A 16106-nucleotide genomic window follows, 5' to 3' on the forward strand; every position below is an offset into this window, starting at 1 on the left:
TTATTGGTGTATGAAAACACAGCCAATTTCTAGGTGTTAATCTGTATCGCTACATTGCTGAGTTCATTTATTAAACCTGATAGTGTTTTGGTGGCATCTTTAGAATTTGCTATGTACAATAGCATGTCACTTACAAATAGTGACAGTTTTACTTCCTCTTTTCCAATTTGGGTGCCTTTTAGGTCTTCCCTTCTCTGATCTCTGTAGCTAAGACTTCCAGTGCTGTCCTATAGGGTAAGATCCTAATATGCAAATCAACTGAGCTGCAGAAGGACTGATAGCTATGATACGCAATGACCACCAGGGGGCAGACGCTTAATGCAGGGGGCAGCTCCTCTGTTGAGGATCTGCTCCCTGAGAGTGAGGTAACCAGCAACAGCAATCGGGGACGGGGCGGGCTGGCCAGTGGGTGGTGCCAGGCCACCAGCCAAGGCAGGTACCAGCAGGTGGGGGTAGAAGACCCCCAGTCATCCCACCCCCTGGTTACCCCCCAGATGGCCCTGATTGCCAGCCAGGCCTAAAGACCCTACCCTGTTTTTTGGGAACAGTCTTAGATTTCAAAATTAAAACCTGGCAAGGGCCAAAACCGGTTTGGCTCAGTGGTAGAGCGTCGGCCTGCGGACTGAAGGGTCCCAGGTTCGATTCCAGTCAGGGGCATGTACGTTGGTTGTGGGATGGGGGTGTGCAGGAGGCAGCTGGTCGATGTTTCTCTCTCATCGACATTTCTGGCTCTCCATCTCTCTCCCTTCCTCTCTGTAAAAAAATCAATAAAATATATTAAATAAATAAATAAATAAAACCTGGCAAGGCCACTCCAACACTGAAAAAACAGGATGATGCAGCGATGACATGCATGGACTCTGGCTTGCACATTTGTGGTCAGCCCTAATTCTAACACAACTGTGTGACAAAGTCAATTACTTAGCTTCTCTCTGCTTCAGTTTTTCTACCTATAAGATGGGGAAGGTGGTACTACTGCCTCAGAAGGTCATGTTATGTACTACTTTTTATAACCAGGGCAAGAAAATGTAGCTGCCCATACAACAGCAAGATGTCTTTCACCTGTATGAAAAGTATGGTCACTGTTGCTTGCAGTGTCCCAAATTGCGAGAGGGATGTCCGACTGCTGGTTTAGGCCCGACATCTCCCAATGGGCCCTGGATTGTGAGAGGACACAGGCCAGGCTGAGAGGCTTCCCCCTTTCCCCCACCAGCCCTCCCCTCACTCTTGTGCGCCAATTTCATGCACTGGGCCTCTAGTGTTGAATAAGAGTGGTACAAGCAGACATCCCTGTCTTGTTCTTATTCTTAGGGGAGATGGTTTTATTTTTTTCCCTTTGAGTATGGTGTTCACTGTAGATTTGTCATATGTGGCCTCCATTGTGTTGATATACAATCCCTCTATTCCCACTTTGCTGAGAGTTTTGTTTTGTTTTTAATCAAAAATGGGTGTTAGATTTTATCTAAAACGAAGATATTGACCTGTAATCCTCTTTCTTTATAGTGTCTTTATCTGCAGTGTCTTTATGTATGTGTGGAATTAGGATAATTCTTGCCTCATAAAACGAGCTTGGAAGTGTTCCTTCCTCTTGGATTTTTGAAATAGTTTGAGGAGTAGAGGTGTTTTAGTTCTTCTTTGAAAGTTTGGTAAAACTCCCCTGTGAAGCCATTGGACCATGGCTTTTGTGGCTGGGAGTTTTTTGTTTTTGTTTTTGTTTTACTGCTTCTATTTCATTAGTTATTATTGGCCTATTCAGATTTTCTGATTCTTCCTGATTCAGTTTTGGAAGATTGTAGTTTTTTAGGAATTTGTCCATTTCATCCACATTGTCCAGCTTGTTAGCATATAATTGTTCAGAACTGGCTGACATAACACCAAATGCAGAGATGGAATTCAACCTGCTCAAATCACCTTCTTGGATGACCTCTCTGAAGACTAATCATTAGAAGAACAGGTGGGTGGTCTCTAGAATTCCTCTACTTCTACCCTCTTTCTCTTGCAGGTCAACAATGAACGGCTGTATCTCCCTTTGAAACTGGGACAAGGGAAGATAAATATCTTTTCCTTTGGCTTCCACGTAGTGGTGGAGACAGATTTCGGCCTGAAGGTCGTGTATGACTGGAAGACCTTCCTGTCCATCACAGTCCCACGGACCATGCAGAACGGCACCTCAGGTCTGTGCGGCCGCTATAACGGCAACCCCGATGATGACCTGGAGATGCCCATGGGGCTGCTTGCATCCAGCATCAATGAGTTTGGGCAGAGCTGGGTGAAGAGGGACACCTTCTGCCAGGTGGGCTGTGGGGACCGCTGCCCCTCCTGCACCAAGGTGGAAGGTTTCTCCAAGGTGCAGCAGCTGTGCAGCCTGATCCCCAGCCAGAACGCGGGCTTCACCAAGTGTCACAGCAAAGTCAATCCCACCTTCTTCTATAAGAACTGCCTGTTTGACTCCTGCATCGATGGGGGTGCGGTGCAGACGGCCTGCAGCTGGCTGCAGAACTACGCCAGCACCTGCCAGACACAGGGGATCGCCGTGACCGGCTGGAGGAATTACACATCCTGCTGTGAGTCCTCCCCTTATCTTGCCTAGTGTCTTGATTGTGTGGACGTGCCAGTCTTCCATCTCCATAGGCGGCAGAGGAAGCTGAGCAGAGCGAGTGAAGGATAAGCACTTTGGAATTGAGTTTATTGTCTGAAACGACACCTGTGACCTCCCAGAGCCTCCATGTCTTTATCTATAAGCTTGAGTTAATAGCACTTATTTCATATGTTGCTCTGAGGATGAAATAAAATCATTTACTTTTTTCTTTTTAAAAAATATATTATACTTTATTATTTTAAAAAACCTTTATTTTTCAGTTATGGTTGACATACAATATCATATTAGTTTCAGGTGTACAATATAGTAATTAGACATTTATATAACTTACAAAGAGCTCAGCCAATAAATATATTACCCATCTGACACAAAACATACTTATTACAATATTTTTACTATAATACCTTTGCTATAATTTACATCCCTTGACTGTTTTGTAACTATTAATGTGTACTTTTTAATCCCTTCTCCTTTTTCATTCCTTCCCCCAAACTCCCCTCCCATCTGGCAACATCAGAATGTTCTCTGTATCTATGACTTTGTTTCTGATTTGTTTGCTCACTTATTTTGTTTTTGAGATTCCATATATTAGAGAAATATGGAAGAATTAGTTTTTTTCTTTCTCTGTCTGATTTATTCCATTCAGCGTAACACACTCTAGGTCCATCCATATTGTTGCACATAGTAAGATTTCATTCTTTTTTATGGCAGCATTATATCCATTGTACATATGCACTATTTATTCTTTAGACTTTCATTTATTGATGGACACTTAGGATGCTTTCATATCTTTCATATTTTAAATAACTCTACAATGAACATATGGATGCATATGCTTTTGAATTGAAGTTTTAGGTTTCTTTTGGTTATAATACCTAGAAGAGAAATTGCTGGGTTCTTCTTTGTCCCTTTTTATAGATTCTATTGTAAAGTCTGTTTTGTCTGGTATAAGTATTGCTACCTGAGCTTTTATGTTTGTTTCCATTTGCATGAAATATATTTTTACATTCATTTACTTTCAGTCTGTGTGTGTCTTTTAATCTGAAGTGGGTCTCTTGTAGGCAGCATATGTAAGGGTCTTATTTTCTTATTCATTCAGCTACCTTATGTTTTTTTTTTGGGGGGGGTGCATTTAATCTACATTTAAAGTAATTGTTTACAGATATATAGTAATTGCCATTTTATTATTAATATTTTTCATCTTTTTCTTCTTCTTAAAGAAGACCCTTTAATGTTTCATTACTGCTTTGGTGGTGATGTGCTCTTTTAGTGGTAGCTCTTTGCCTGTCCTTCAATTCTAAATGAGAGCTTTTTCTGGGTAGGGTAACTAACCTCGATTGCTTCTCCTCACTTTGGATATTTTGTGCCAGTCCCTTCTGGCCTGCAAAGTTTCTGTTGAGAGATCAGTTGGAAGCCCCTTGTAGGTAACTAGCTGCTATTCTCTTGCTGCTTTTAAAATTCTTTGTCTTTAACCTTTGGCATTTTAATTATGTGTCTTGGTTCAAAACTTTGGGTTCATCTATTTTGGGACTCTCTACACTTCCTATGCTTATATGTCTATTTTCTTCACCATATCAAGGAAGATTTTCATCAGTATTTCTTCAAATAGGTTTATAATTCCTTGCTCTCTCTCTTCTTCTGGGACCCCTATGATGCAAATGTTGGTACAATTGATGTTGTCCCAGATGCCCCTTAAACCATCCTCATCTGTGTTTTTTTTTTAAATATGCATTTATCGATTTTAGGGAGAGGGAGATAGAAACATCTGTGATGTGAGAGAATCGATAGGCTAGAGATCAAGCCTATAACCACAGGCATGTGCCCTGATTGGGAATCAAACCTATACACTCTCTCTCTCTCTTTCTCTCTCTCTTTCTCTCTCTCTTTCTTTCTTTCTCTTTTTTAAAAATATATTTTATTGATTTTTCACAGAGAGGAAGAGAGAGGGATAGAGAGTTAGAAACATCGATGAGAGAGACATCGATCAGCTGCCTCCTGCACACCCCCTACTGGGGATGTGCCCACAACCAAGGTACATGCCCTTGACCAGAATCAAACTTGGGACCTTTCAGTCTGCAGGCTGATGCTCTATCCACTGAGCCAAACTGGTCTCAGCCCTATGCTCTTTTGATGCATGAATCAGTGCTCAACTACTGAGCAACACTGGCTGGGCCATTCTCATCATTTTTCATTGTTTCCTTTTTGCTATTCTGCTACCTTATCTTCCAGATTGCTGATTCTGTACTCTGCTTCATATAATCTATTGTTGATTCCCTCTAATGTATTCTCCATTTCAGTTATTGTATTTTTTCATTTCTGACTGTTTTTTTTTTTTAATGTTTTCTATCTCTAATTTTATGTTTCCTATCTCTTTGTTGTTGAAGTTCTCATTAGATCATTGTGCATCCTTATAACCTGTGTTTTGAACTCTGCATCTGGTAGATTGCTTGTCTTTATTTTGTTTAGGCTTCCCCCCCCCCCCCCCCCCTGGATTTTAGTTCTGTTCTTTCATTTAGGACATGTTTCTATGCCTTCTCATTTTGACTGTCTCTCTGTGTTTGTTTCTATGTATTAGGTAGAACTGCTACATCTTTTCTTGGTAGAGTGGCTTTATGTAGTGGCACAGTCTCCCTGGTCACCTGAGCCAGGTGTTCCAGATGTATCTCTTGGGTGTGGATGCCTTTCTGTTGTAATTTATGCTTGGTTGATCTTGGCTGGTTGCTCGGGATGATTGTTTGTGAGGACTGGTAATTACTACAGCAGAATAGTTGGGTAGGGGCTGACCCTATGAAGCAGGATTCGCTTTAGTGGGGCTCTGGTGCCTGACCTCTGAGTGTGTCATTTGTGGTGGTGGTGCTCTGGTGTGGTTTAAATCTGGCCACTCTGTGTTGGTTATGGGGCCTCTTGGTAGGGGCTCTGGTGCAGGCCAAGGTCGGTTGCTGCCTGTGCCCTACTTGGGGCTACTTGGTCTGAGCCATAAAGTTATCTGCAGATGGCCGCCACTTGTCCTGGGCTTGCAGGTACCTGAAGAGCCTAAGCTGTGAACTGAGGCAGCAGCTAGTGCCAAGATGATGGCTGCATAGAAAGACATATGAGGCATGCTAAGGCCAGATGCTGTTTGTTTGGGGTTTGTAAAACTTTGAGAGATTTTAGAAAAATCTCACAACATGAACCAAGATAGTCTGTTTGTAAGGAAAAGCCACTGGAAGCAGGTTGAGTGGACCTGAAAGTTGGGTGGGGCAAGGTGTCAGGGAGTCATAGGGCAGGACAAACAGTTTTAGATAGGTTAATGGAGACTCAGACATGATGCCCAAATGTGAGTGCAGGCTGGGTATTGAGAGGGATCAACAAAGGAACAATGGATTATGTCTGGGACACTTATGTCTGGGACAGAACTACTCCAGTCCTTGTCCTGAAACCAGACAATTAAGTTTTCCCCATATTTTCCTGTCAAGCTGCTGCCCCAGCGCTGGAGCTCGGAGTGAGTGAGACTGTCAGTAAGTCCATGTGTGTGTCCTTTAAGAGGAACTGCCTGGGACTCCAGCAGCCTCTGTCTCACTCAGCCACGATCCCTGCTGGTTTTCAGGGACATCCCAGCAGCCAGAAGTTATGGGGACTTCTCTTCCCAGCACTGTAACCTTGGAACCTGGTGTGGGACTAGGACTCCTCCCTCCTCAGGGGAGATCTCTGCCATTGGGATGTCCCTTCCAATTCTTATCTGCCACAGGTGGGTATGGGACAGCTCCTTCTATCTGTCTCGATGTGGTTTCTTCTGTATATCCTTAAGTTGTAGGACTTCAGGAAGTTCTGAATGATGGCTGTTCAGTTGTAATTTTTATGTGGTCATGAGATGTGGCAAGCACAGCATTTACCTGTTTCACCAGCTTGACCCAATCATTTATATATAACACAGAGTCTGCAGCCGGTGTGGCTCAATGATTGAGCATCAACCAGGAGGTCACACGATTCTAGGTCAGGGGCACACAGGAGGCAGTGATCAATGACTCCCTCTCATCATTGATGTTTCTATTTCTCTCTCCTTCTCCCTTCCTCTCTGAAATTAATAATATTTATATTTTTTCAAATTCTAACGAAGGACCTATAGGAAAAGAGTTAGTTAGTAGGTTAGTTAGTTAGTTAGCTCTAGAACTTCATGGGCCCATTCTTTACTATTAATATATAGGCTTTGTCTAGTGTGTTAGTCTATTTGATTCATATATGTCATGTATCAGACTTTGTGCTTATGACACACCATAAGGTGTAGAGAGCCCCTTGATTCTAGCCTTGCCTTATCCTTGGAGCATTTCCTCCCTAGTTCTTAGTCTCCTCTACCCCTACCCCCCCAATAATGCTGTGATACAGCCTTTGTCTACACCCTTTATGCTACAGAAACACCAGGAGGATAACATTGGGTCGTTGACAGACAGCAGCACGTTTTATGCATGCTAAATGGTATTCTTACACCAGTGGCTTGCTGGGCCAGTCCCTGTGCTGAACATTTCATCAGCATCATCTTATTTATTCTCTCCAGTGACCCAGTGAGTTGGCAAAACCCGAGACTCTGAGGAATTACATAACTTGCCTAAAGTTATACTATCTCAGTGGCAAAGTCTGAATTTGACCTTTTTAATCTCAAAGCTTATGCTCTTAACCCATACCGTATAATGGTACACTATGTACTGGAAACAATCTGCCTTCATCTAACTCAGTGTACTAGGAAAAAACTGGAGGAGAAATCACTATTGCCTAGTGTTTTCCCATCTCAGTCTCCTTAGCTACATTGACTTCTGTTTAGATCTAGCTGCATAAAAAGGCTACAGAGAGATGCCAAATGCTGGGGCTCTAAAGACGTGATAAGCCTTGGTCGCAGAGAACAAACTCCCTTTGCATTCTGGGGAAGGAGATTTGGATGAAAACCCAGAAACAGTGTTATCGTTTAATACTCCACAGTTCATTTATATTCCACATAATTAGCTCATGTAGCATGTGGGAGGACAGGGGAAGAAGGAGAGAAATGTGTTCATAGCATTTCATCCAGAATTGGCCCCCGAGTGAGGTGCTGGAGCCATGGTGCCAGGAGTGACTGGCACACTCATTGCCTCTGTAACTTCATAAACAGGCAACAAAAAGCCAGCGGCCAGGTAACCTGGAGCCGCCATGGGTTCATGGGGTCAGCCCAGGGCTGTGGTGCCGGGGCCCTGAGCGGGTGCAAGTGTGGACAGAGTTTTGAGGACACTGCTTGCTCCATCCTGAGACCCACTGCAGGGAGCCCCTTCCCCTGCCCCCGGGGCACGGCTGACCTGCCCTCCAGGAGGGCTGGGCTGGGAGAGGCACAGCGTATGCCATGCCCTGGCTCCCCCTGCTGTGAGCAGATGTCACAGGAAGAATTGTTCTGAGGAACTAATGCCAGGAACTCTCATCTTAACTGTGGGTCTCATATTTCTCACTTAAGAGGAGGAAAGGAACTGAGTTAGCAAGCCCGTGTGACATCACTTCTGAAGGCAAAGGTCTCCCTACCGCTTTGGAGCGAGGCCCCAGGGCTGACCATCAAACGGGGTGAGGACGCAGGTTAGGAAGGGGATTTCGTGAAGATCTGAAGACATTTTCCTGTCCTCCCACCCTTCGACCAGCAGCCTCTCTCCCCCTCCTTGAAGTTTGTCCCGGACACCAGTGGCCTCCTCAGCATGTTGCGGTGGAGAGCTGGGCCCAGGGCCCTCAGCGCAGTGTCCTCGCCTCAGCCTGGGACCCCATCCCGCCCGCCTCTGCTTCCCAGTGCCCATGGCATCTGCGTGGCCTCTGGACGGGGGATGGCCGAGGAGGGCCGGAGAGATGGTGGCGCTGGCCGCAGAAAGAAAAGCTAACCCAGAGATAAGACGATACTTTAAAGACCGTGTGGGTGAGGGTGGGGAGCACACACATGGGGGCAGCTTAGTTTTTCATTTCAAATGTAAAAAGCAGAGAAAAATCTGTGAGAGCCCGAGCCCAGCTCAGCCATTCAATCTGAGAGATCGGAGAGCAGAGACAGTGGGTCTTGAGTATTTTTGTTTGTGACCAGATCTGACCAACCACGAGAAGTAAAGGTGGGACGAATGCCCCTCCGCGTTCTCCGGAGAACTGACCCATCGGTGCCCAGGCTGCAATGAGAGGCAGTGCAGGAGGAAGGTCAGATGTGGCTCCGCTGAGCGGGTGGAGGCTGCTCCGACGGGCAGTGCGGTCAGCAGGCCTGGAGACGGAGTTAGTGCCAGTTCCTCACCTGAGACCGCACTCACCCGGTGGGACATCCCGGGGAGGGGAGGGAATCGTCTTGATTTCTAACCGATTCTCAAAATTCATTTAACTGAGTCTATCATGCTCTCAGAGCCTTAATAGGGGCGACTTGCCTGGCCAGTGTGGCTCAATGGGTGAGCATCGACCTATGAACTGGCCATGGTTCAATGCCCAGTCAGGGCACAGGCCCAGGTTGCAGGCCCAGTCCCCAGTGTGGGGCGTACAGAAGGCAGCCGATCAAAGAGTCTCCTCATTGATGTTTCTCTCCCTCTCCCTTCCTCTCTGAAATCAATACAAATATATTTTAAACAATAAAATAAGATGAGGACTCACAGTGCTCGGGAGTGAAAGGAAATAAGAGAAGAAAGCGGTCTGTGCATCAGGATCGGCTCTGACAAATGCCAGGCCTGCTCTGTGGCCCATGTGGCTGTTATAGCTGCACCCAGAGGCAGTGTGCTCCCCAGTGAGTGCTGCCTCCCCAGCGGTCAGGCCCGGCCCTGGGGCCTGGAGGCTCCCCTCATGCAGAAGGCACACATGGAGGATCGGGAGCAGGTGGTGTCCGCCAGCCGCCGTGGCATCACATGGGGTGGTGTCTCCTGCGCGGCCACAGGCCTGGTGCCTGGTCAGTGTCATCAGGCTGACTAGTATCATATCCTTCTCCCTGTCACCAGTGGCTGCTTCAGAGTCCTGGCTGCACAGTGTGGTACTGAGGGATCTTCTTACAGAGTCCTCCGGGGATCAGTGAGCTTCGGTGGAGTAACAAGGAAAGCTACTACTGCTCCTCCGACAGGGCCTGCTCTAACAGGAGCTACCACCTCACCCGGCATCATGCCAGAAGCTTTAAAAACTGGGCCTCGCTTTCTCTTGTAATTGAGTGATGAGGGAGATGTTATTGCACCCATTTTACAGATGAGGAAAGAGGTTTAGACTGGGCAAGCAGCCTGCCCTGCGTGGCACTGCTGGTTCATGGCAGAGCAGGGCTCAAACCAGGCCACTCCACCCCCTGTCCATTCTGTCCTACAACATCGCTCTTCAGGGGCCCGGCGTCCCGCTCCCCTGGGAGCCAAGGCCGGCTCAGCCCAGCCCTGGGAAGAGGCACCTCGGGACCGTGTGGGAAGCCGGTGGAGAGCTGTCACTCAGCCTCGTTACTTCACTGGGGTTGAGAGAATCAGTATTCGTAATTCAAAGTTTGTCTTTAAAACTCAAATGCTTATTAACCTCCTGCCATGTGCTCAATATTGAGGGTGCCATGAATGAGTCAGAAGACTAAAATAAGAAGTTCACGGTCAGGTGGGAGGAATGGGACCAGCCACTTGAAACAACAAAAGAAGGACCTTTTTAAGCCAGCTGCTGAAACGTATTATAGAGCCTCACTGGGACATGAACAGAAAGACCCCCAACAGAAGGTGAGAAACATAGAACAGGTCCAAACACCAAAGGAAAATGACTACAGAATAAAGTGGCATTTCAATTCATTGGAGAAAAATAGCTAAATTCCTCCTTCACCCTTCACTCCAAATAAAATTCAGACAAAACCAAAATTAAAAAATAGTGATGTTATGAAAGTATTAGAAAAACAAGGGAGTTTTGTTTGGTTGGGTTTGGTGATCTTGCAGTATCATAGATACACCTTTCCTAAGCAAAACACCGAGAGCCATAAGGGAAACCTGACTACTTTACAATTTCAAATTTCTCCATATCAGAACACCATGGAAGCAATCAAATGCGTGTCTACATAAGCAGAGTCAGGTGACAAATGAAAAATATTTAATAACAACTGAATCACAAACACCTATTTTAATTTATAAAGATCTTATCCTATCTAATAAAAGAGTAATATGCAAATTGACCATCACTTCAACATACAAGATGGCTGCCCCCATGTGGCCAAAGATGGCTGCCCCCATGTGGACACAAGATGGCCACCATATGATGGCCAACAGGGGAGGTCAGTTAAGAGGGTCCAGGCCTGCAAGGGAGGGCAGTTGGGGGCAATCAAGCCTGCAGAGGAGGGCAGTTAGGGATGACCAAACCAGCAGAGGAGGAAAGTTGGCGGCAAATAGACTGGCAGAGGAGCAGTTAGGCATCAATCAGGCTGGCAGGGGAGTGGTTAGGGGGTGATCAGGCTGGCAGGCAGAAGCGGTTAGGGGCAATCAGGAAGAAGAGGCAGGCGAGCAGTTGGGAGCTAGCAGTCCTGAATTGTGAGAGAGATCCCAGATGGGAGAGGGTGCAGGCTGGGCTGAGGGCCACCCTCCTCCACCCCCCTCACCCCCCCCGCATGAATTTTGTGCACCAGTTCTCTACCCTGTTTCCCCAAAAATAAGACAGTGTCTTATATTAGTTTTTTCTCCCAAAGTTGCACTAGGTCCTATTTTCAGGGGATGCCTTATCTTTCCATGCACTAGGTCTTATTTTCGGAGGATGTCTTATTTTCGGGGAAATACGGTAGTAATTTAATAAAACAAAATGTGAGAAGGCCATTGAAAGAGTTAACAGAGAAAGACACACAAATGGGTTGTAAACAGTGAGAAGAGATGGCCACACAGAGAATGGATGTAACAGATACAGCACTTTTAGTATGGTAAAACACATATGGCAGGATTTGTGCATGTAAGCACTTCCAGTGCACACTCGGTGCCCTTAAGTACCCATGTTGTGTGACCACCACCACCACCACCATCCACCATAACTCTTGTTATCTTGCAAAACTGAAATTCCCCACCCAATAAACAACAGCTCCCATTCCCAACACCCAGTGACCAGTGCTCAAATTGCTGTCTCTGCCAGCTTGAGTACTTGAGATCCTAGTGTGAGCGGAGTCATGCAGTGTCTGTCTTTCATGAGCAGCTTATTTCACATCATGCAGTGCCCTCAAGGAGCACTGATGCTGTATAAGTAGAACTTGCTTCCTTGTCAAAGCTGAATAATACTCTGTTTATGCTTATGCCGCTTCCGCTTCCTGTTTATCCATTCATTCATCGATGGCACTTGGGCTGCTTGTACATCCTAGCTATTGTGAATAGTGCTATGAACATGGCTGCACATATATCCTTTTGAGATATTTTTCCGAATATTTTGAGTATAGAGCTAGATGTGCAGTCATTGGACCATACAGTTATCTCCATGTTTAGTTTCTGAAGGCCTGCCCTAGTGTTTGCCACAGCAGTGACACCCTCACTTCAGAACCCACCTGTGCACAGAGCTCTAATTTCTCCACTTTGCTGATACTTGCTATTTTCCTGTGTATTTTTTAATGTGTGTTTTTATTGATAGTATTATAGATGTCTCCCCTTCTCCCCTCCCTTTCACCCTCTATCCTCCCAGCCCCAACCCACCCCCAGTCTTCACCCCCTATTGCCCGTGGCCAGGGCCTGTGCATATAGATATATAACTTCTTTGTTTATCTCTTCTAGTCCCCCCAACACCACATCGAGGTGTGTCAGTCTGTTCCCTGTCTCTATGCTTTGGGTCTTATTTTATTGGTCAATTCATTTTGTTCATTGGATTCCACAAATAAGTGAGGTTATGTGATGCTTTTCTTTCTCTGACTGGCTTATTTCACTTAGCATAATGCTCCCCAGGTCCTTCCATGCTGTCCCGAAGGGTAAGATAGCCCCCTTCTTTACAGCTGCACAGTATTCCGTGGTGTAAGGCCCCCCAGTGTTTTTATCCTGTGTGCTAGTAGCAGCTGTTCTAATGCGTGTGAGGTCTCATTGTCGTTGGGTTTGCATGTCTCTGATTTTTAGGAACCTGGAACGTATTTTTTGTTCTTATTGGTCATTCGTAATCCTCCTTCATATATCTTCACTGGTGGAATGTCTCCTCAGGGCCTGTGCCCACGTTTAAGTCAAGCTGTTGTTTATTTTGTTGTTGAGCTTTAGGAGTTCTCTATATGTTCTGGATGCAATCCCTTGGAGCCACAGCATTTAGCTTTTCGTATATTCGAGGAGCAGTAGCTTTGGTGATGAGCAGTCCAGGGGAGTGTGGGGTCACTGTCCTCCTGCTGCGCCGGCGGGGAGTGGGGGAGGCGGGGAGTGGCGCAGCCTCTTCAGAAGGAAGGGCAGTGGCATCTGTCAGGAATTTAAAGGTACAGACCCTCTTACCCAGTCATTTCACTTTCAGGGATTGTACAGGTTCACTCAGGAGGGAGGGAAATGTATGTATTGTACAAGCAGTAGCACAAACACGTAAATCTATCACACGGCAATGCGAGTGCAGTAGGAATTCTCACATGTGGGTGGCTGTGCTGTCTATGTGCACCTCTAAAGCCAGCTCCTATGAGGCCCCGAGCAGACTCTTTAATGATGGCTCACACTCACTGGCACGCTCCGCTCAGCACTGCTTCTGAGCTCACAGGTCATGAAGTAGGAGCTGGGTGTCTGCATGTCACAGATTGAGGCCCTGGCCGCTCATCTCCAGAGCCCCCTCTTTGCCGGAACCCTAACCGCTTTCCATGACAGCACCTGCAGGTGAAGCCTCAGAGCAGAGCTGAGGGGTCTGCGCACCCGCCTCCACCTTCTGGGAGACCAGGGCAGAGGCCGCCCTCCAAGCTGCGGCCTGGAAGGGAAGCTGAGAGCAGGAGGCGCTCGGGTTGGCTGAGCGGGGGTTGATGGAGGCCTGGGGAGGGGGTGTGGTGGGCTGGGGGGGCAGCTGGCTGAGAGAGAGCGGAGTGGGTGCTCAGGCCGGTGGGGGTGCCTGCTGGGGCGGATGGAGAGGGTGTAGGGAGGCGGGTTAAGGGAGCAGAGGACAGTCTGTGAGGAACCTCCTGCACCTCCGCCTGCTCTGCTCGCCCGCCCTTTCCTTAGAGGTCCTGGCTGGGGCTCCCCAGAGCAGAGGGTGATGGAGCAGGGCGCCCCACTCCCCGTTCCGGTGCTGAGCCCCTGTGTCCTTGCAGCCGTCACCTGCCCGCCGCACAGCCACTACGAGAGCTGCGTGAGCGTGTGCCAGCCGCGCTGCGCCGCCATCCGCCTCAAGAGTGACTGCGGCCACTACTGCGTGGAGGGCTGCCAGTGCGACGCAGGCTTCGTGCTCAACGGCCGCAGCTGCATCCCGCCGCCCAGCTGCGGCTGCTACGCCGACGGCAAATACTACGAGGTGGGCCCTGGGGCTCCGCGGGGGTGGTTCCCGGCTCCGTCCATCCCGTCCGTCCCGTCCATCCGGTCCACTCCATCCATCCTGTCCATCCCGTCCGTCCCGTTCATCCCGCCCATCCCATCCATCCCGTTCATCTCATCCATCCTGTCCATCCGTCCATCCGCCCATCCCGTCCATCTGTCCATCCCATCCATCTCATCCATCCTGTCTGTCCCATCCATCCGTCCATCCCGTCCATCCCATCCACTTCGTCCATCCCGTCCACTCGGTCCATTCAGTCCATCCTGTCCATCCTGTCCATTCTGTCCATCCCATCTATCCTGTCGGTCCCATCCATCCGTCCATCCTGTCCATTCATCCGGGTGCTGCGGGATGTGCTGCTCCACATCTACCTCTCTCTCTCTCTCTCTCTCTCTCTCTCTCTCTCTCTCTCTCTCTCTCTCTCTCTCTCTCTCTCTCTTTCTCCTCTCTCTCTCTCCCTAAAAGTCAATGGGAAAACAAAAAGAAAGAAAGAGGGGGACCCAGTCGGCCACCCCCCGCTCCGCGGTAAGACTGGAGGCCTTTGCAGGAGGGAGGGCACAGGCGGAGGCCGCTGGGTGCTGGGCGCAGACATGTATGCGGCCTCCTACCCCCCCCCACCCCCGCTCTGACCTCGGACCACCCCTCCCTCCACCAGGCCTCTGTCTCCTGCATCTCCCACCCCGCCCCCCCTCCTCCCCTGCCAACCGGTTTGAATGCCAGGAGGGAGGCGCTGGGAGAGCTGGGAGCTGTGCCCTGACCGGACAGGCAGTGGCTCAGCCAGGGACCCTTCACCTGGGACAGGACCGGAGGCTGGGCGTGGCTTTGCCTTCTGGCCACTGAGGCTTCGGGCCGAGCCAAAGCCCCGGGGTCCCCAGGCTCCCCCCCCACACACACACACACACACACCCCGACCGCCCAGGCTGCCCCCCATCCAGCCTCGCTCCCTCCGGAGGGACCGAGACGCCCTGATGGCCCCATCTTTTGTGCATCACGAAATCCTCCCCTTTTCCTTTATACATTTCCTTATTTGAACTTAAGTTACATTTTATCTGTCATCACAGCGGACGTTAGTATCACATTGGTGATCAGACAGGATATAGCTGACTACAGGCTCCTCTCAGGAACCCCGTGCCCATGCCACACCCACACTGGGGTGCCTCCCCGGTGAGCGGCAGGTTCCGCAGCAGGTCCCGGATCTGCCCCAGAGCCTGTGCCCGCCTGGTACTGGGCCATAAAGCATGTTCCCCGAAGGAGCTCCAGGGAAACCTGTTCCCGAGAGGGAAACAAGTGCACTTTAAAGAACAAAAAAAGTGAAAAGTAATACCAATTTTAAATTAAAAATAATAGCAGCATTTACAGATTGAATTGAAATGTCAGAATTGGAAATAAGCTAGATCAGTGTTTTTCAACCTTTTTTGGGCAAAGGCACACTTGTTTCATGAAAAAAATCACGAGGCACACCACCATTAGAAAATGTTAAAAAATTTAACTCTGTGCCTATATTGACTATATATAAAGTAATTCTCTTGAATAGGAATCAAATAAACACAAAGAAAGTATTTTATAATTACTTTATTATGAAATATTAAGTAAACAAAATAGTGAAAAATTATAAAACTCTTGTCTTGTCTGCACCTACGGCACACCAGGCAACATCTCACGGCACACTAGTGTGCCGCAGAACAGCGGTTGAAAAACGCTGAGCTAGATAATGTAAGGTCCCAGCTGAGAGGTTTGCGACCCAGAAGCAAGACACGGAGATCAGGCGATCAAAAGGGGGAGGTTTTAATCTGCGCTCCCGGGCGAAGCTCGCTGGTCCGAGGGTGGGCCAGGGAAGTTCTCGCCTGTCCCAGAGCGGCAGCAACCAGTCCGAGCCAGGAAGGCCCTCGGAAGGCACCAGCCAGCCAGCTATCTTTGTCACCATCTGCCTTGCAGATGCTTGCATTGGCTCTAGGCTCCCACCCCCTCCCCGCCTTGACCTAACATCCTGGCCTTTTGGTGATAGGGGGCGCTAAAATCATTCTGACTGCTTCCTGCTGACCAGGGGGCGAAGAGGGTGGGGAATGTTAAAGGCCAGGGTCAGGCAGAGGCAGATCTGAGGGCAGCCGAGTGTAGGGATGGAGCA

General features: G+C 48.2%; 1 long non-coding RNA gene across 1 annotated transcript in view; it reads right to left on the reverse strand.

The window, feature by feature from the left end:
• Positions 1 to 4659: 4659 nt before the first annotated feature.
• LOC123651296 overlaps positions 4660 to 16106 on the reverse strand; it is a 30971-nt gene continuing 19524 nt past the window's right edge. Inside the window, exon 3 of the long non-coding RNA XR_006739918.1 lies at positions 4660 to 4709. This is a non-coding gene — a long non-coding RNA (uncharacterized LOC123651296). The remainder of the gene's footprint in view (positions 4710 to 16106) is intronic.

This window comes from Pipistrellus kuhlii, unplaced genomic scaffold, assembly GCF_014108245.1.
Source record: "Pipistrellus kuhlii isolate mPipKuh1 unplaced genomic scaffold, mPipKuh1.p scaffold_m20_p_45, whole genome shotgun sequence".
In the NCBI taxonomy this organism is placed as follows: domain Eukaryota; kingdom Metazoa; phylum Chordata; class Mammalia; order Chiroptera; family Vespertilionidae; genus Pipistrellus; species Pipistrellus kuhlii.